At 39.9% G+C, this 22,408-nt stretch overlaps 1 long non-coding RNA gene across 2 annotated transcripts in view; it reads left to right on the forward strand.

The window, feature by feature from the left end:
* The window catches only part of LOC139130129 (uncharacterized), a 141,841-nt gene that overhangs the window by 79,250 nt on the left and 40,183 nt on the right, over window positions 1-22,408 (forward strand). For both annotated transcript variants that reach the window (XR_011551796.1, XR_011551797.1), the window contains 2 exons: window positions 10,179-11,193; window positions 13,235-14,506. This is a non-coding gene — a long non-coding RNA (uncharacterized lncRNA). The remainder of the gene's footprint in view (window positions 1-10,178; window positions 11,194-13,234; window positions 14,507-22,408) is intronic.

The raw sequence follows: 22,408 nt of genomic DNA on the forward strand, positions 1-22,408 counted from the left end.
TCGTTAAATTGACATGGAAAGTAAAAGGGCCCTGCTTAATGGTCCAATAATCTGTTTAATCCCAGAGGCACTTAAGCGCCTTTTAATGTCAAGGTCTCGGCGTATTAAATCATTCCATTTGCGGTTTGGACGCTGTGTGTAGCGGGTGTATAGCGTTTAAATAGCTGCAGCGTTTTTCAGTGAGTCGGACATCACGATATTGGGTGCAGCAATAAGACTTTTCATGAGGTGTTCTCGCTTCTGCAAACTATCTTCACGGTTTTTATGGATCTTTGTGTCATTATACTAAACTACTTTTGGTGTCTGAATAATGTTTCATGTCTTGTAACATGCTTTGAAGTACAGAGAATATTCGAAAGCGTCTACGAGGATGAATTGTCCAAAAAAGCGCGTTCCCTGGACCACGGTGGCGGAGGGACTGTGCCTAAAAATTAATGAAATTCATAAGGATTTTAACAGGACTTGTTAAAATTAACTTAATTCCGGAAACCATGTTAAGTACATTTTTGGGATGTTTAATCATACTGCTATGTTGTCTCGTTAGTTCGGGCATTTTCGTTGGGAAGATGAAATTCTTGTTCAAGAATGTTTACACATTCTGTTTGGAATATAGGACAGGTAACTTCAGGACGAAAAAGATGTGTAATGAGAGAGAGAGAGAGAGAGAGAGAGAGAGAGAGAGAGAGAGAGAGAGAGAGAGAGAGAGAGAGAGAGAGAGAGAGATGACCTGGGCTAATTACAATAACCAGTTTAGGCTGTCCACGCCACAATTTCGTTGATGGGTGACCCTACATTCCGTGCCGAGCAGGTACGAGTACGATGTTCAATCTCTCTTCACGTCGACAAATGATTAAGATAAACGGAGCTGACGAGAATGAAACACTGCGCAGGGCTTTGCTTCTCAATGTCCTCCAGCAAAAGTCTGGACGTCCGATGACAGTTGTCAGGCTACCGACAATGCGAGCACGCACCGGTTGTCCTAGCAACAAGTCGAACGATACGCAGCTCTCTGTCCCAGACACATAAATAACACCTCGCAGCTATTTTATAGTTCATGACCCCAGACAGGCAGAAAATATGCGGTGAGATATTTATCGCAATGCGCACTCGGTCCTGAGAACAGCCCCGCTTGATAGTGTCTGTAGAGTAGGGCGCCCTCATCAAAGTGGTGATGACCCAGATACGATGTCTTCTGCATACTTATAATGAAGTCTGGAAGATCTAGACGCGGGACAGAGATCTTTCGATGATAAAATTAAACACCTGAATAAGGCATTTCATTGCATTTAATTTCGACTCTAGGGATTATTCTGAGTTTTGCTGTAAAACCGCTTCTTTCGTTTTCAGTGAGGTTCGTACCCAACTCTTTGCTTTGCAGCCCGCAACACGTCATCTCTGAGCAGCTAATTGCGTTGACCTGTGAACCATCTACACAAAGTGTATGGGCATTTTATTTCAAATATCATGCGGTCAAGTTGAACAATTTTATTTTTTTTATCACGACGAATCACAAGTGACAGCCGATTGTTTGTAATATCCGATACTAAAAAGGGGGGCCCTCGGATACTATATGGAATAATTAAGTAAGCCCTGTGTAGAAAACTAGGGCTGGTCTCTGAGGCTTTCTAAAAAATTCCTACTGAAACGGTTCTCGGCTATTACTCGGTTACATCGCAAGAACGTTACTGGTGTGTTTAGCTTTGTTATTGAATTGGTATCGAGCGTGTGATTGTCGTCTGCCGTTAGAAATTCGTCAAATTTTGTCCTTTTGAAAGCCCGATTTGAGCGCCAGGGAGTTTGGGTCTGCTCCTTTTACACGGTATTTTGATAGTACAACACAACCCGAGTACTAGTGCGTGTCATTCACAACATCAACAGTATATAGTGTAGTTCAAATTTCACCTGTCTAGCGTAATATTCGAAAACCTCGTCACAAATTGCGGCCGAATATTTATTCGCGCGCATTAATGACAAGACTGTGACGTCATTACAAATCATCCCTACACCCATTTGAGTCCGACTGCGGTAACCAGAGCAAACAAGCAAAAAAAAAAAAAAAAAAATACAAAAACAGACAAACAAACAAAAGAGTCTTGCAAGGGGAATTCTACTCGATTGGTTCCCTCTCGTCCCGTACCGTTCAAGACTTCGATGATCACGGCATGTTTTGCTTGTTGACAAATCTTGCGAAAGTTTCTCCGAGTCGAATTCATCAAGCATATAGTATGGCAAATAATAATTTTAATTAAATTTCCTCATGATTAGCCGGCATCTACAAGACTTCTTTAATTCGAATTTTTTCAATCTGCTTGTCCCCTTTAAGCATAATATGCGGATGATAGTTGCCCGCGACGAGGTGTGGGATTTCGGGATCACATCACAATTGAAGCAATCCCATGCATTCAACCAACACATCGATGACACGACAAATCTTCCCTCGGTTTAATCCTTCCAGTTATAAAATACAGGTATGGTCAGCCCACAGACTTGTGGCAAGGCTACGTTTCTGTGATTATTGAGAGATATTCTGTGCCTTCGGGGCAGTGTTTGTCCGCAGGCAACCTCATCAACACAGGCAAAGTAATATCTTTAGACATCATGTCGGCTCGGTGTATATAGGCGGTGACAAGCCTATGCATCATTAAATGGTAAGGCAGTTTGGACAAGTCTTTCAAGTGAAAAATGCCCAAAATGATCTTTGCCTGCATTTCTGAAACCAGAGCAAGCAACAATTTAAGCTACAATAGCTGAAACTGTTGATGATATTTTCAGATGCCAGCTACATTTATATTTTTTTCTTCTCTCTAAAGTACTTCAGAGGCACAGTGAGGCTAGCTTACAAATATTGCTTTCAAATACATGGCGTTATGCAGTGTTACTGTTGACAAACGAATTCCAATCCTGGCTGGAATTCAGTCGTCTAAAATAGCATTATTCGACGGCAAACACAAACAGATTGAACACTCCGCATTTTCGACATGATTTCGTCAGTAGAGCAAGAAGCTCTATGTTTTAGCTTCCCAGAAACGAGTGAAAATTTAAGATATCTGCTGACCGTTGAGGGCAGCCTATATTTAAGTCACCTTCCGTATTTAATCATGAGTACCTTCAGCCAGTCGCGTTGAATCCGTAAATGTAGGCATGCTCAAGTACTCGGGAATAATCAATCGAATGTTTATGTGTGTCCTTTAAGCTTACTTCTGAAACTAATGTTTCTTGTAACTCAATTAATACCGGCGGGTTGAATGTCCTCCGAGTTAGCAGTGGCGTCCCGGGGGAATCGAGGTAATGTACAAGCCTTGCCTGCTATGTAGCACAGAACGATCGCATTTGCGGCACAGGACACCCTATTATTTTATGTCGGTGCAACAAGCGCGTGTAACTGAAAATTTTTCACCTTTTCTTCGCGATCCTTATTGATTTGAATTCAGGTCATAACCTTGTTAGGCCTATGACGATTTAGATAATAATCAATGTAAATGGCTCGGGCTGACACCGGGACTGACAGCCTGTAGCTTTCCAGAAATCACAACCATTCGCTTTTAAAACGTTCTATTTTTGACAAAATTAAGAACTGAAGAGGGAAGTAAAAGTTGGATGTCATTGCGCATGCCTCCCAAAACCGATTGAACAAAAACTAAAAAAAATTCCCGCCCAACAGTTTTTCCCCACCAGCTGACGATTTCTCAATATCGTCTGGTTGGCTGCCTCTGATTGGTTTGCACACGGTATGCAGCCGTCGCCGCGGTGGATTGGCGCCAAGACTAATATGTCCCGATACGATGACGTCACACTAAGTGACGTGGACTTGTCTACAAGATGACGTCATCATATCTTGGCGGGAAATATTTCTGCTCATCTCCATACTGAACCCGCGGTTTACATACAAACATTAACTAGGTATTTTTATATATTCAAATATGTGTATTATATATACATTCATTCATTCATTCATTCACAGATATTATCAGTATACATACACATGTATGTATCTATTTAGCCATCGATTTATCTACGTAGCTATGTATTGTGTGTGTACATATACATCCATCCATCCATCCATCTATCCTTCCATACATACATACATACATACATACATACATACATACATACATACATACATACATACATACATACATACATACATACATACATACATACATACATACACACATACATACATACACACATCACTGTCGATTGATAAAATTCTCATACATACATACATATTTACGTACATACATGCATAAAACGCGGTATATTCGTCAGACATTTAGGAAGACGATCAATGTAAGACTCCGCTCTTTAGTATGAACATTTATCATTTCACATCAGAGTTTCTCTGGGTGAAAATACTTCATCTGTCTGGCTAGATTTACGTTCAAGGCTGTTCTCTTCTTACGTGCAAACGTTTCTGAGGACACTTCACCTACTCGGCAGCATATGTGATGAATGTCGACCGGCAGGTCATTGACCTCTACGTAGGCGTACCGGTACCGCAAAGTAGATTTTCCCGCGTTGTTTCCTGATTGGTTTGCGCGATATTGTAAGTGCTGAAATTGAACACTCGCGCGCGCCAAAAAAAAAGGTGAAGTGTCGAAGAATAGAGAAGGTCGACCTTCCTTTTGTTTCTGAAAGTAGGCTGATCACGAGATGCCGCCACTTTGCGTAGCTCGAATTTTAATATGATCGCTTGAAAAGCAGTGTCACAAACGCGTTAGTGTATATCTGTTGGCTACATATGCAAATACAAATGTATCGAGAATACTGTTTCTCGATCGAATCTGAGCTTACAATGAGATAAGCTTACAATGAGATAAGCTTACAATGAGATAAGCAAGCTTTTAATTTTGTTTACGACAGAAAGACAGAGTGCATTCAAACAAACAAACAAGGAAAAAATTGGTGATGCTGAAACGTATGTGTATTTGTTTGCATATATATATATATATATATATATATATATATATATATATATATATATATATATATATATTATACCGCGCGCAGGAAAGTAAAGTATTCAATGCAAAAGCAGAGCATTATAAACATATATATATTATTACTTAAAATTAGATAAAGTACAAAGTAATAACATCTAGCTCTTTATTTTCATGAAACAGAGGTAACAAGTATTACTACTTTTTGTACTTGTAGTAATTTGTATGCGTGTATTTGTATGTATGTATGTATGTATGTATGTATGTATGTATGTATGTATGTATGTATGTATGTATGTATGTATACGGCTAGTTTTCAATCGGGTTCGAACCCACAACATACGGCATCAGTCGCCTAGCGGAGAGGCCACAGAGAGAACCGCTCGACTAAATCCCCACTCTCAAAAAGAGTGGTTCAATGTATGTATGTATGTATGTATGTATGTATGTATGTATGTATGTATGTATGTATGTATGTATGTATGTATGTATGTATGTATGTATGTATGTAAATTACGCATAGGAAGATGGCAGGAAAGAATGCATGGTGTTTCCAAGGAGCCTTTCATATTATATGAACCGTTGAGGAACACAACCGATAGAGGATGGATTTCATTACACGTGACACTTACTAACACCATTTGGCGGATACATATACGTTGGTGTTCAAATTTACACGGTACTGGCGCTGAAAGATCAATGCGCGGTCAAATATCGTAAGGTATCCCCGCCTGCACTGAAAGGTGGACCAAAATGAGAGTGGGTTTCCTCTGACTGGACGCCTCGTAGTATTGTACTTATAGTAATCGTTGCTTTATTCGTCCGATCTCTCATCTCTAAGGGTGTGAGACCCGCTGAAATGTCAAAATTTTACGGAAACTGCCACCAATTTGCCTGATCCTAACACATACGGAGGAAAATGCTTCTGGCATGCAGTTTGGAAGTTGAAGGTAGGCCGGCCTACCGGAAGCATGTTCTTCATTTTGGTGTTCTTGGGATAGAACGCACCCCCAAAGTATGCTGTGATTTGGTTGAGGCAATCATTTAGACCCTCTATTTTTTTAAAACTCATAACAACATTTTTACATCTACATGAAAACAAGAAAATATAATATTTTTGGGAAAAATGAGAAAATCGACAGAGTGACCGCTTTGTCTTGGCCTTTCTTCTTTAAGGACGTGGACAGATGATCGTAGCAATGATTCGTCTCAAGAAAGACATGGCGAATAATTTTTGAAAATGTATTCACATTCCACCGTGACGGAAGGACCAGTCAACTTTTCCTTGTCCGATGTCCGACATATGTTGAACATAATAGCCCACCCTGCATGGCCGTCAAATAACCTGTGGAATCTCTGTCGTTGGCAGTTCCAACGGTGAAGCTTGTAGATTGAACGGTTGGTTTTCCCTGAGGAATCGCAGTATTTTGACTTTACATTTTGTTCATAGTTCAGATCGACCATTGTCTCCATAATGGCTGTGTCCATTACGGATACATAGTTTGGTTTTGAGGGTCCCGATAGTAAATAGCTAAGTTTTGATGTGACTGCAGCTGGGCCATAACCTCTGATAATGTGGTCTTCTACTGTGGACCAGTAGTAATCTGCTTCAATCAACAGGTCGAGTTTGAGCGCATCGGATTGTACGTGTGACACTAGCGGTAATTGTTGTAGATATTGGTGATTACTTACGGTTGTGTTCACGTAGTTTTGCACTGGAGAGCTGATGTTCGGTACGATGAGAGATCGCATGGTAACTTCTCCCGACTTCGTCGTCAGTTTGGCCTTAGTAGCGCGTATCTTACATTCTTCTTTTCCGAATGTGTCTATGTTGTCTATGTTGAGGTGTTCAGTTGTGCATTCTTCATCTTGGATATCTTCTATCATGCATGTCCGTTGAGCCCCTTCGTCCAGTAGAATGTTGACGGATGGTGATTGCATCTCTGAAGACACGGTTCCCCTTGTAGTTTTCAGTAACATAGTACCAAACGTAGGTGTTAACTTCACGTGTGATATGCTTTTCTCACCTTCTGATTTGCTTCCGGGGTTGTTGGTTTCTTCTTTGGAGCAGCTTTCTTCGCCGGCTTCTTCTACTGCTCGGTACTTGGATTTCTGTATGTCTTTGAGTGTTGGGTCGTCGACAACGGTTGCCTTGAAAGTGTCGATGAACGTGGTCGACTTCATGTTGTCACCACTGAGTGCAGATAGTTGAAGTTTTGGTAGGTTTGCCTGTCGTCGATGTGTTGATGAGGTGGTTGAGCGTTTGTTTCTTGCTGTTGTCGCATCTTCGATCTTTCCAGGAACATCTTGTATCGTGTTACGTGTTCGTTGATTTCTATGTTGTAGTCGTCTGCTTCTTCAAAGAGTTGTTCGTAGGTTTCTTGGTTTTCGACAGCTTCGAGGATGATTTCATCTAGATCTTCAAGAATCTTCATTCTTCTCTCTATGTTTGAAATGGTTGCAGTCAGCAGGTCTTGATCGCTCTGTTGTAGATCTTCTTTGCTAAGGATTTGATCAGTTTAGCTGTTTTGTCATCTGGCCTCGGTTGCTTGATCTCTTTCTCATAGCTTGCTGAACATCCTTCGCAGATTGGTTTTCTTGGTCGCTCCCTGCCATCCTTTGTTCGGTACTTTGCTAGGTACTTGGTGCGATACTTGGTTCTTGGTTCGGTCAAATCTCTTAGGATCCCGGTCTCGGCACCATAAAATGTGGCCAAGGGAAATTACGACGGTGGTGATAATAGGACGTACAGACAAGCCGACATGAGGCGTTTCATTTGAACACTAACTATGAAATCCTGCTTTATCCACAAATCTAAGGGTGTATATACATGTGTGTTGTGTAAGTCACATTTACATATATTAAAATTCATAAGTCTTATTTAAGTCTTGGTCAGGTGTGATGTCAGGGTGGTCTTTCTATACACAATTACAAGGTGTAAACGTGAATTGCATGAGGTTTGGATGTGTCAGTAAATAAACTAGTTGTATATCGGATAATCACTGGTAGTGTTGAAAATAAACTAAAGGTATATATCAATCAAGCTAACATCTTTTCATTTCCCGACATAACCCTTCGAGGAGTAAAGTAACTCTTTTGTCATGTAAGCCTATATGGGGGGCACCTTTAATAATGTTTAATTATACAACTATTTAAGTGCACAATTGAAAATGTGATTGGACGAGCGAGAGACACATCATACGGTTATAAATGCTTGACGTGGAATGGCATTCGCAGAGGAGTGATCGACCAACGCACAGGTGAACGCCTTTAATAGGCTACTACTAACAGGCATAACTACGAATGGCAAGCGTTTTCAAGCTATCCGCGTCGTATCACACGCTTCACAAACACAAACCGACAGCCTGTGTCGGCATGACTGTACCTACGTGAAAAAACGTTGTGTGTCTAGGGCTTTCTAAAAGGTCACCCTGCATTTAATTTTCTGAACGATCGACCGGCATCAAATAATTCTAGTCTATGTACGAGCGTTGCCCGCAGACATGCCCGTACGTATGAACCGTGCGTTTTGCTGTATCAGTGGTCCACTCGACTCTCAGGTGCAAGAGTTCTATGAAACCAACACCTGTCGATGTTCTACGGTTATCACAGTACAAAGCGGCAGAGACAGGGACACGTAGATGTGCAGGGTTACGAGACAATGGGACCAGATCAATTTCAGACACCCGTACCGAACTGAATAGGGTATTCTGTGAGTTTAATAATGAAACAATGCAGTTTAATGTAATTGAATGTCCAATGAGGCAAACGTGATCGATCGTTGTAAGAAATACCGGCATATAGGTCTACTCGTTTTGTGACAATGACACAATCCAGTCCAGTGAATGAAAACTTTGCTGTTAAGTGTTAACTGTGAGTCAGAGAAACAGACAAATAAATATGAGAGAGAGAGAGAGAGAGAGAGAGAGAGAGAGAGAGAGAGAGTTGTGTTGTGTGTTTTAGTTTTCGCGCATCGTAGCAGTGAGGTGAATATTGAATTCGGGTTTTAGGGCAAAGGTCCGACGATTTCGTCATAGTAACGTAAATAATAGATAATTTCTCCTGTAGTCAGTGCGATCGATTGCAGATGTCTGGCTACACTGTCCATATGTCCTTATTACCTATCTACGTGTGCACAAGCATTTCCAATCACCCACGCTAAAGCAATATGCAAATAATGTGTACTTTTAACCACGGTTTGATCAGACACAGCCAGATGATGCCCACGCTTCCAGCAGCGACTAGATGAAGGTTTATACGTAGTACTTACAGACCAAAAGATAGACAGACATTAGGCAGGCGGATAGATAGATAGATAGATAGATAGATAGATAGATAGATAGATAGATCGATAATAGATAGATAGATAGATAGATAGATCGATAGATAGATAGACAGATAGATAGATAGGTAGATAGTAGATAGACGGACAGCCAGATAGATAGATAGATAGATAGATAGATAGATAGATAGATAGATAGATAGATAGATAGATAGATAGATAGATAGATAGATAGATAGATAGATCGATAATAGATAGATAGATAGATAGATAGATTCGACATGTAAACCCACAGTAATATCCATGAAAATTGTAATACATGATAGATCAGACATACATATTATCACATACATACATACATACATACACATCGACATCGAGACATTTTAATATACACAATTAAGTCATACCAGTATATTGATAGGTGAAATACAGCGATCTGATTGGTCGAAATGTGATTCGCATATAGCACGCTTGGAACACGCGCGAGCTCTCAGCTGGAGAAAGGTCTCTTTTTTACTTTTCACACTTAAATTCCAATATACTGTAATATTATAGCAGCAATTAATACAACACTCAACGATTGGTATTCCACTCGTTGGTATTGTCCAATTCACTCTATTACGCTCACGATGATAGAGGGACCGCGGCTCTGTACTGGCCTATCGCTCGTGTGCATATCTAATACATGTATATTTCGCACAATGGTTCCTACCTTCCATCATGTTTCATGTTTATTCACAGTGATAGAAATAAACAGGATAGCAATTAGAATTGATTGTGACGTAACCAAGCTTGGCATTAAGTGACGGCAGTCCACGTGACCTAGTCGGGGCAGGATCCCAGACATTATTGTAGTCTGTCCGTAAAATGACATATGTATGAAAGCTGCTTTGCAGCAGTGAACATCATTAAAACTAAAATTTAATTTTGTTCGGTGTTTTTTTTCTCCACAGAGGGAAAGTAACAGGAGCTGTTGAGGGCTACATAAGTTCTGGCAGCCAACGGTCGCGTCGCCACCGCGCGCCGGCAGACACGACAAGAGATATTACGTCATCCAGGGACGTGACCTCGTCTGAAGACTGAAGACGCCCAAATTTGTTGCCTGGACAACTGGTAGCCGTTACACTGCCGCGTCCCGGCACCTCGGGGCAACTGTAAATATCCATTAAAACGCTTATGGAATTTCTTTTAGAGAGTGAAAACGTGGTATTCGGCGTGTCGCTGTCTACAGATTGCGACAAAGACACATTCTGCTGGGTTGGTCGACCAACTCAGACATCAGGAAACGTTGGAATGGGACAAACAATCGACCGAAACAAAAAAAAAGAAAAAAAAAAAAAAAAAAGAAAAAAAGTAAGCCTGGATAAGGAAAGTATTCACAGTTTCTGTTCACTGATTCCTATTGGCTGATATAAAAATTTTCTTCTCGGTTATTGTGGAAATTTTCTGCCGCGCAGTACACTTAGAGATAAACCTCACAACGACAGCTCACAGTAATATATTCAACGTTTCCAGTCTCCACACCTGTTGCCGATACCGTGACGATATTCGTGCACTTGCCGTCCGTACCTGTCCCTCGTGTGTGATCAAGTGTGACGTAACTTCCTGTGCAAAAAAAAAAAAAAAAAAAAAAAAAAAAAAAAATGCCGGCACCATCCTACATCATTCTTGGTGTCTATCTATTGGTGAAGAGACATCCACATCAACAACCACTCAAACTGGTGAACGAATGAGATCCTTCGTTTGAGAAAATTATGCGAAAGAAAGAAGAGACATTGTGTAGAGCAGATACCTTTACGATAGACTTGGTGTTACAGTAATATTCAGACTATTATAAGGCGTTACACACTACTCAATCTCTTCTTCGAGAATACAGCCTTCGGGTCTGCGGCCGGGCGGCTTCCACTTTGAACTTGAGTGCATGGAGAGGTCGACGACTAGAACCTACGGTCTCACAGAAGTATAGAGGTAAACCGCTCTGGATCTTGGGAAGAGAGGTCAAAAACAGACAAAATCTATCCCGTGCTGTGTTATAATTGTTATTATTTAGCTTCCTTGGGGCTTTCACTCTGCAAATTGGAAAACAAACAAAACAAACACACAAATCAAAACACATAATTCTGGGAAAATTTATGTATACTCACGTCAATTCCTAGAAGGTGCAAAAAATTGTACAAGCTTTTACTCCTTCAGAGACCCCCCTCCCAAGATCCTCAGGCTGATATGACGAGATAATCAACGGGTATTGCTTCCTCCCCCACATAGCTGTAGTGTCAACCATCTGTGATTTCGATTTATTTGTTCTTTTGTGTGTTAACTGAAGTTCATTGATAAACGTTTATCTCTGAGCAAATTGACTAACTTTTAAATGAAAACAAAGGATTAAAATTACATAAACAGTCAATGTCAAAAGTCAGTAATACCAGAACCAAAGATTAAAGGTAGGGGACTCGATCCCAGGGATTGAGTTTGTTCTAAGGGGATTGTGGAGGTGTCATAGCCTTTTGTTTGCCATTAAAATTGTAATCCAGTAAGTAAATTTCCTGGCAAGACAATCTGACGCCTGACCCATGTCTTTTAGGACTACCGGTTTAAAACAAATTCCAATATATATATATATATATATATATATATATATATATATATATATATATATATATATATATATATATATATATATATATATATATATATATATATATACACACAAAATGTATACAATGTGCCCTCCCGGTTATCACCATAATGGCTTTATGGCAACCTCTGAACTTGGGCACAGAGCGTACGGTTTATATATATATATATATATATATATATATATATATATATATATATATATATATACGCTAGTGTATATGCTTATTACTATATATCGAAGTTAACGTTGGATAATGTGAGTGAACAAACACAGAATTATCACAGGGATGTTATTGAACAGATCAGCTTATTTGACAGGAAAACTACCGAAGTGCCATGCATACATGTAGATTAAGAGTGCGATTCCTTCGATTTGTTTGCGCCTATCCTTTCATTTCCGCTTGTGTCAGAAACATTACGTAATGAGAAAGCTCCAGATTATCAGAAACCAAACAAGCCGAAAGGCTGAGCATCCGATATAGATCTTTGGCAAAGTTGCTTGTTTAATCTTTCCGTGCAATCAACATAATCGCAAATCAGTCAATCAATCAATAAGCTAACAAACTCAATAAGCAAACCGAGATGTTCAATTGAAAATTACAAAATACAGAAGTCTGTTTGTTAAAGTTTGGGGATGTGTGTGCAGTCACACCCTATAGTACAGTGTGGACTGTCTTCCTGGCTAAGTCTTGATCAGTAGTGTATATGTGATTGGACTCTGACAGATTTGCGTTTCCATTCTATTCTATTCCATTCAATTCTATTCATTCTATTCAATTCTATTACATTCTATTACATTCTATTCTATTATATTGTTCCATTCCATTCTATTCTGTTCTATTCTATCCCATCCTATTCTATTCTATTCTATTCTATTCTATTCTATTCTATTCTATTCTATTCTATCCCATCCTGTTCTATTCTATTCTATTCTATTCTATTCTATTCTATTCTATTCTATCCCATCCTGTTCTATTCTATTCTATTCTATTCTATTCTATTCTATTGTTCCATATTCTATTCTATTCTATTCTATTCTATTCTATCCCATCCTGTTCTATTCTATTCTATTCTATTCTATTCCATTCAATTATATTCTGTTCCATTCTTTTCTATTTTATTCTATAATTCTATTCCATTCCATTCCATTCCATTCCATTGTATTATATTGTCCTTTCTGTTCTGTTCTATTCCATTCCACATTCCATTCCATTCCATTCCATTCTAGTCTATTCTATTCTTCTCCGTCATCAAGATGCTAACCATAAATTTAAAGAACAGCTCAAGATCTCTGTCACCGAGCACCCACAACCTTGAATATTCATCATCTGAAAACACACCTTGCTTGAATGTCTTTGTTTTTCACTTTCAGATTTTGTCGTGTATCGAGTGACAAGCCACGCGCAGGGACATGCCCGAGGCGTGCGTACTATTCGGTTTATGATTGATATCGGAACGAGGAGACATAAACCGTTCGAAATCACAGATATTTTTTTATTTCAAAGGGCAGATCTGGCAAGACGGTGAAAGACGGCGACAACTGCTAGAAGTAACATATGAATAAATCAGTTTGTTGTAAGACCTTGGATGGCGTCGAATACAGTCCACCCATCTAATTACGGACAAAGTTGCTAATGACCGATTGTCTGCCCGTTTACCGACTGCTTTTCCGAAACCCGCGTGGCGACAGTGTAATAACTGTCATCTTGCGTCAATGTTAAGATGAAAAAGACGTCAAGTTTACAGATGGTGTATGCATTTTTGTGAAAAAAATAAACAGAAAAACATATCAAACGAAAAACCATTCACCACAGCGGAAGGTAGCTATGTGAACGTGATGGCGTCATGATGAAAACTTAGCATCATGGGATATCATAGGATATTTCTCAGAAACTAACGAAAAAAACCCAAAACTATAAGCTCAATTATGTAAGAAGAAATGTGTATTCAACACTTCCTGTGCGCGTGAAGGAACTTCGCTATGAGGGTGAGACGAAGACGACAGCATAGTAGACATGGTAGAGTTGGTCACTTACAAAGTACAGACATGCGCAGTAAATCGTTTCCAAACAGCAAAACACTGCCGTCTTACTGAGAGCAACTTGAAGCCAGACGCTGATACAATGATGACTGCAGTCACGTGGTAATGAGGCGCCAAAATTTTCTTATGTCAAAAAGCTTCTACGGAAACTGAATTAGTCCCTGTGCCGTCAACATAGTCTGCGGACGGAAAAGCCGCCAAGTAGATGTATATAGACAGGGAGACTTCTCTAGTGCTTTGCGATATCGAAGAAAATTAGTGTAAAAATCATTCCAAGTATTAGAAATAGAATGACAGCGACGGACAGACCTAGACAGGGACAGTGAACAGGGTGCAGATGGGGCCGCACAGACGGGGTGTGGAAATTAGATTTAAAGAGTTTGGATTTGTTGGGCTTGGGCGGGATAACGCAACTTTCAATAAAGAATAATAATAATAAAAAACCAGTCAGATCAAACTGGTGGCCTGTGCCCACTTGTTACCAGTGGTGCTTGTAGAACTGGACATGGTGAAGATGACGATACCATGGTGGCAAAGCCTGGAGATGTGTATATCATTGAAGTAACGCATGTGCTATTGGATACGTGGCCAGTCACGTGCAAGGTAAGTTTGTGTAAATGTTTTGCTTGCGTATTACTTTTCCACAACTGCCCTGTATATTCGGTCGTTGCCCTCAATTTGCGGTCAGTGCATATCTCGACACATGTGACAGTTTGGATCGCCTAAACTTTCGAGACTTCGAAAGTTATCATGACAGGTTGGTCATGTGCCCTCCCAGAAAACATCTGCATTCATTGGACTGAACGAACGCAAGCGCTGGCGACTCCGTTGGGGAGCGTTGGGGCCGGCCAAAAACTAACAGCGTCACCGGTGGAGGGCGGGCCTGGCTAGACTCTGCACGCTCGACGATTTTTCCCGTTTTCGTGAAAACCATTAATTTTATTCATCAAATGAAATATGAATGTATCAAATCAATCAAAAATGGCATACGACAACTATATTCCAACTTGGCCTGATATTTTCCGATTGGTATTGTCTGGTTAGTTCTGCAAAGCAAGAAGCAAGAAATCTCTATATCCGGAAACCGCAAAATGTCAAACACAGTCCTGAAAGATCATTCTTCGCCAAGCAGGGTGTTGGTCCCTTTGTCCTTTGTCATGCAGTGTAACGCCTTCCAAGTTCCATTCATAGATCTTGGAGCCAACCACAATTAAACTCATCCACGTCCAATTTTGATATTTGCAAATGTTCCATTTTCCAAAATGTCCAATGTAAACACTGGCATGGGACGATCGCGACACAACACAAAAGTCGACCTAAAGCTCTTTGTTACTTTACAACAATGATACGCGACGTGCCAGACAAGGTGGTCAATTAAAACATGGTGGAACGTCTGTGGAACATATAGATTTCTTTATATCTGCATTACGTAATCGCGGCTTTCTTTTCTTTCGGTTATCGACTGTGCACGCCCCGTGATTAAAGCGCTTTGTTTATATCCGATCTGTCAATTTACATTTAACCGTCCACAGCAAGGTTCCGTTCGTTGTATTAAAACTGGCTTCCGTTGGTTTAAAACGGACAAAACGTGCACAGGTCTGGCAATGCAGGTACCCAGTTAATCACAGTGTGCCGGGTAGCCTTCCGCGATGCGAACACTCTGTTGTTATAGTAACGGGGACGCGCGAAAGGTTTGCAAAAGTCGGCCGACGCGATGCGACCTACTTTCTCCCGAGAAGGTCAAAAGCGAAAAGCTCGTTATAAACGACCGGGGCCTTATTGAGTTCGCGCATAAATTAGCGTCTCACGACGTCTGGATATCTCTGAGGTGAGGTGTCATTTTGATTGACATCCCGGCCGGTTGGCCGGCTTACCGCTAAATGGTTTGCGTCCGCCCATGGAGGTAGTAGTACTACCTCCATGGTCCGCCCAACACTGCTCGGTGCAACCGCAGCAACAGGTAGGGAGAATTGATCACAAATTTGCCTGTCTGGCAGTTTAAACCTCTATAATTTTACAAATAGGACAGAAATATGCAGCTGTCCATATCAAAACCAATGAAACAATCCCAAACGTGTTGCAGCTGTCCAATGAAACTTTCAGTGAGTCGCACGACACGTCAACCAGAGGTCAAAATTGGAAATAGTTGAGACTCCCACAACCGCAGGCGGCCCGGTCATATCTCCAATTTGCATATATTCAATGTCAGCTTGTGGTGAGAGGTCGCCGTATCTGATTGCATGCCACTCAGCTGGTCGGAGCCGTGTTGACAAGTATGACTGTCATACGCCTGGCGTGTTGCTTCAAGCGACCCGATCGCTAACCGGTAAGTCGACGACAGATATCTGGCCCAATTACGACATAAAATCATCGGAATCACTTCCGAAATTAACGCTGCACGAAACAGTCGTTGTAATATAGCGCTCGCTGCGGGGTGGCTTGGATGGAGCGCGCTCATTTTTCAATCCTGAACTAAAAAAAAATCGGACCTGTGCACGCGTCTGAGACAAGAGTTCCTACACAAAATGACTGTATGGCTACTTCTATGCGATTCGTTCTCAGTTGTGCGATGCGATGGGTTTTTTTTTCTGATTTTGCTCGATAGTCGTAACAGACCTGTCGTCATATATTGCGAAGACTATTCATTGCATATCTAACCATGATGATTTTTTTGAATTAATGAATTTAGGTTGTGATGATAGTAAACTGTATACCCGTCGCTTTAGACTCTTACGTGTCCGACATAGTTCGATTTGACATTGTTTATAAATAAGCAAGACATTATCATTAACACAGCGTTAGAAATGCCCGCTCTTTACCAAGTTTCCTAAAAATTAATTAGTGAAGTTGCTGTTCCGAATCGGAGGTGAACGATTAAAAAACCAGTTCAGAAAACTTTGTGCCACTTTTGTGCAGACGATAGCGGTAAATTCAGTAGAACTAGCTATGTCGGTTAAATGGTAAATTGTGCCTTTTCGAAGAGTATTTTTGTAAATATTTTTGGTGAAAATCTGCCTGTTTGTTGTAGAAGTCAATGGTCTGGCATCAACCGAATCGGGCTACACTGGTGCAACAACTATGTAGTCGCGTCGGTAAACACTGCCGTTTTGTACTGTCGCGTGCCAAAAAACGAGGTCAAATTTACCGGTCACAGCTTGAATTTCCAGCGGTGGATGTTATTTGTCACGTTTTCTATGGGTGTATACTCTGTGACCGTGCCTTCAATTCTTTTACGGCTCTATAAATCGGAAAATGTTGCCAACAGACAGCCTAAGATTTGGTTTTTGAAATTTGCGAAATATTCGGCGAGCACGTGGAATCTATATCTGCGACACAGGGAGTTTCCGTCTGATGGCAAATTGCCAGCAACGCAAACATTGGGAACAAGCAACGCGGAACAGTCTGAACGGGTTCATGTCTGGGTCAGCGAAAGTAGCTTTGTTCCGTTCTGGTCTACAATTGTAATAGCTTGGTGCGGTTCATCTGACTGACTGAAAGCAAAATTACAGGTTTTTTTTTTCTGTCTTACTTCACATTGATGGGCCGGGAAGAACGTGTTACTGATTTTTAAAAAGAGTTTCGACTGGTATTTATCGTTCTTGACGCCATGCGAAATAATAATTAGACTGCGCAGATAGGAATGTTTCGGAATTTTTCCGTGCTCAAAATGCGCTGTGAATTTTACTCAAAGCAAAACTAATATACAGCCTGAATCTTTCAGAAATAATATGAAAAAATATCATCACATAAAAAGTCTTGAAAAAGTCCTTTTGTCGTTCAGAGGGTGTCGTACGACCAATTAATTGAGGCAAATGTATGCAGTCGGCATAAATTTTGCGTGGTCGGTAAATGTTGTATCTGTATTTGACTCGTCATTTGCCATGTTCGCGGATGGCATTTGGGTAATGTTTTAAAATAAACAAAAGGATCTTACATGTTTCCTCGGAGAAGTGTGTAAATTTAGGCGGGGTTGATTTTGGGATTGGTCCGAGTGTTTAACTGAAGTCCCCGACGGTCAGCTGGGTCGTTTAACCGGCCATTAGTCTCTGCCGCGGAACAACATCGGTCTCCGTTCAAAAGATCTGTCAGGATTGAGTAATCTTGTACCATAACTGTCAGTTTCGAAGTAACGTTACCCCTGATCAGTTTAAATTTCGTTGAGTCGATCAGTTAAATTTTACACTAATATTTTCATTTGAGCATTTGGACTCTCGCTCGAAGGACGTCACAGTGATCGAGGTTGTGACACAGTCCGTAGAAAAATCGACCAGTTTTCTTTAACTTTCTGGAGCACATCGCCGCCAAACCCTCATGCTGTGTGTTGTGTTGTGGTCGCTTCATGCGTTTATTCAACACTTTTCAACTCTTCTGGTTATTTTTTATCCTTACATCGCGGGGAGGGCAAAAAGATGAACGGTTGCATTTTCATTTTTACTCAAAATGGCGGCGATCGACAGTCCAAGATGGCGCCAACACCACAGGCTGAGAGTAACTTTCTGAAAGTCGGTGTCACTGACAATCTCTTTTTACCTCACGGCTTCCATCTAAGGAGAGCTTTAAAGATTGTTTAGTCTGGAGAGGGTTTTGGAATATTCTCATATTTCAGCCTAGTTGCTTTATTTAGCGTGAAACGAAGAGGTTACAATAGTTCGAATGAAACAGTTTCACTATCTAGACTAAGTTTGAAGAGATTCGGATGTTCCAGTACCTACAATGTCGGCCAAGCATTCTTATGTCGGCCAGCTTCCCCTATTATTTTTTTAAATTTGCGATAACACCTTGCGGGAGAGGTTATACAGTTCTTAAGTTGACATAAGTAAATAATTCGAGACGCAGCTTAAACTTCGTTTGGAAAATTATACCCAAGAAAATGATAGTCTTTGTGGCGTATTATGTCCACGAAAAAATTGTGACAGTTCAAGGATCATGTATTCTCTAAGTAAAATTAAATGTCGACATGGCTGAAGATTTTTCAAATATTGAAAATGGTGAACGTTTGTTCGACGTTGAGAATCCCTTGTATTCCGTGAACCGTTTCTCCCAATTGTCGGGGAAAATATGGTTGACTGTTCTTGGATCAAGAGCAGAACAGTGCCCGGATTGTCTGAAAATGTTAACCCTTTGAGACTTGAGTGTTGTTATTTTTCCCACCAAAATTTTAGTGCAACATTTTACCAGTTTTTATGAATTTTTCTGTAAATTTTTAATAATTTTGAACCAAATGGACATCACATTTCATCGGCAACATTTTTTATCAAAATTGAGGCAAAAATTTGAAAAAAATTTACTGGGATATATTTTTTGATGGCAACAAAAATTGACTGGTTGTGGTGCTCAAAGGGTTAACGTGGCCATGCAAGCAAACGCCTGATGTTATTTTTCACATCGTAAACATGCATCAGGTGATCTAAAAGTAAAACGTGAATAAATTTTCCGCTCTGTGAAAATCAAAGAAAGGTTAGGAAGTGACAACTGGATTTGTCCAGTTTTGAACTTTCAACCCTTTAAGCACCATGGTTCGACCCGAATCTATTGTTGTCATTGATGAGTTTTCAGACAATCAGGGGTGAACAGTTTACATGTAAGTACTTACCAACTCTTACCCAGTCAAGATGACACGATCATATTTAGCAAACATTTTACATTTCTGTGCCCTCCTTTATCCAGTATAACAAACCAGTTGAGTAGCTTGTTCAAGGATGAGTGGATATTCACTGGTACTTCTCTGTGACAGTTATATTCTTTTAACATTTACAGTCTATTCTGTCACGTTTATACAGCAACAAAATAAAATCTATGTTGGATAGATGCTTTCTGACAAGTTACTATATAAAAGAAAGACTAGATAGTACAAGCATAAACAAGATAGATGAATAATATGCCCAGGAGTAGTTCTTTACAATTCCATCAAGATATTCTTAAAGGTGAGATTTTCTCTGCCCAAGATGTTACAGTTGAATGTTTTATAGAGGGAACTCAATATAACCAGAAAAGTTATTGTTCTGAAATTTTGCAGGAGTGATTATATAGGTACTTTTTTATACAATTTTCAATTCTTTTTAGTCTATCTTTCAAATGCAAAGCTTAAATATTGTCTTATTTCATTACTTTTTTGGTGAGGTATTTCCACTGGCAAAATTACACGTCATAGATTTTGTACAATGCCACTGGTATGATTGGTACTTTGACTGGCTTTGTCTTTTGGTGTCAGAATTCCCTAGATGAGAATGAAGCCGCAAATGCCGATAAAATTCCACTACTCTCCACACTGCTTTCCGTCTGAGCCGGTTTAACACGCATTCTTGTGTAATCTCAGATATGCTGCAACATGTTCGCAGGGTCGTGATGTGTGCATAAATAATGCACCGGTTTCGGATCCTGATGCAAGTTTCGTAAACTGAGATCATTTACTTTAATTTGAGGACAACACTGCCGCCTGTTTCTGAGTCAGACTGACAGAATGATATTTTTTGCATTGGCCTTTCCATCGTAGAAAAGGTGTAATGAGATTCCAAGGTGACCATTAGGTTTTGTATTCTAAATATGGTTTGCTTTCTACATACAGTGTCATAATATTTAGATTTTGGAATATAATTTTCAACTCTGTCGAATATTTTTTTTCCATAACTGCAACCTTGCCCATGATTGTATAATTAAACTTCTAGTTTGTAATTAGTCATTTGTATGTTCAAGATTTCAGAAAGCTGATGTAGATGAGCGTATTCTGGGTCTTTAATGTCAGATGTACAGTTTGTTTTATAGCAAGGACATACTAAGCAAAGAGAATAATTGAACAAAACATGTAATGAAGATTTGTAGACCAAATTATCTGGAATTTGTGTAAGTCGGCGTTATATAATTTGCATGGCGGCTGACGTTTCTCTCAAGATGGCTGCCATCTATTAGAGAAAGAAACTTCCCTGTGGTATTGCAGTAAAGATGGAGACCAACGCAAGCAAAGCACACTTAAAGGTTGTGTTTGTTCGTTCTTTAAAAGATCACTATCTAATGCTCAGAAGGTAGAAAGTGTCTTTAGATATTTGAGCATACAAGAAAAGTGGAATTTCGTTTCAAAAGGAAAATATGACTTTCCCCCACTAGTGGTAATTGTTGAAATTTCAGGTGTTTAATTCACTGAATTGCTTGTAGAGACTTTCATCTGTTGCAGGTTTTTTTATTTTTTGCAATAGCGTTGTTCTGTGCATGTTATGCATGATTTCTGTGTCTAATCTTTGAAATCTGGCAAGAATCCCTTGAGTGCCATCGCCAAATTTTGTCACATTTACTAAATATAACGCAGAAATTTTTTCTGGATCTGAACAATTTTTTCAAATTTTCCGAAAATTTTGATCAAAAACTGCACCCAATGAAAGGATATATCCATTTGGTCCAAAATTAGCGAAAAATTACAAAAACATTCTGAAAATTTATAAAAATAGGTGAAATGTTGCACTCAAATTTTGGCGGGAAATATTACAATACTCAAAGGGTCAATGTGTAACAATGGTGAGATGTGATTCAACCCACAAATAGTGATATCACATGTCCATATTTGCAAGTGGACTTGAAGAACTGGGCCCAATGTTTTGCATATTATCAGGAAGTGTCCTGATTGAATGTCGTCCTTCTGTGGGGACGGATCCCCCTTCTGTGATTGACAGGTAGAGACATGGCTGGCAAAATTGCAGGAATCCTACATCATTTACTCTCTTCCCAAAACTTGTAAAACACTAGCCTAGAGGGTCACCACTCACTGTGAAATATTTTCTTACATGGACACATACATCAACATTATCAAGAGGTCACAATTGATCTGGAAAAGATTTTATTATTATTGATATAAAAAACACAAAAAAGACAGCGACTTGGTCCCATGGTAGGTTCGGCCCTCAGCAAGCTTTGTGAGGATGTATATGAAATGACAGTCAGATATGCAGAGTGAAAATATTCAATCAGACTCGGAGGCATAGGATCAATCTATGATTAATCTTCAATGGGAAAAAGATTGACCTAAATCCCAATTGATTGATGGAATTCATCAATCATTTGAGATTTCTGTCCATTATTTTCATATTATCATGTTGTTTTAGGTTTGTAAATTCTAATTGTCATGGAGGAAAACTTCCGCTGTCTTCAGTTACCTTGTCTCTTTCCAGCAGATTTTGTCCCACCTACTCATCAATCCATTCATTTCATCCATATCCATCGTCATTCCTTACATTCACTCACTCTCTGTTTGATTATGCGCAAGGTGAATGTAACCAGTCCTTGCTGATAACCAATAAAAAGCTTTCTCTAACCTGTACACTTTATATACATGCTTGTTGACAGGTTCAGCTACACTTTTGAAAACAGCATAGATGTAGCCACCTCTGCTGGTGTCAGGATCAATGTGTGATCATCCTTTGTGCATTTATAATCTGCATCCTACCGTCCACTTTCTAGTTCAAACTTCCCTTCCTGAAATCTAACGGTTCATCCCTTATCAGGCCTTTACAAGCCATC

The sequence above is a fragment of the Ptychodera flava genome, chromosome 3 (genome assembly GCF_041260155.1).
Source record: "Ptychodera flava strain L36383 chromosome 3, AS_Pfla_20210202, whole genome shotgun sequence".
Lineage (NCBI taxonomy): Eukaryota > Metazoa > Hemichordata > Enteropneusta > Ptychoderidae > Ptychodera > Ptychodera flava.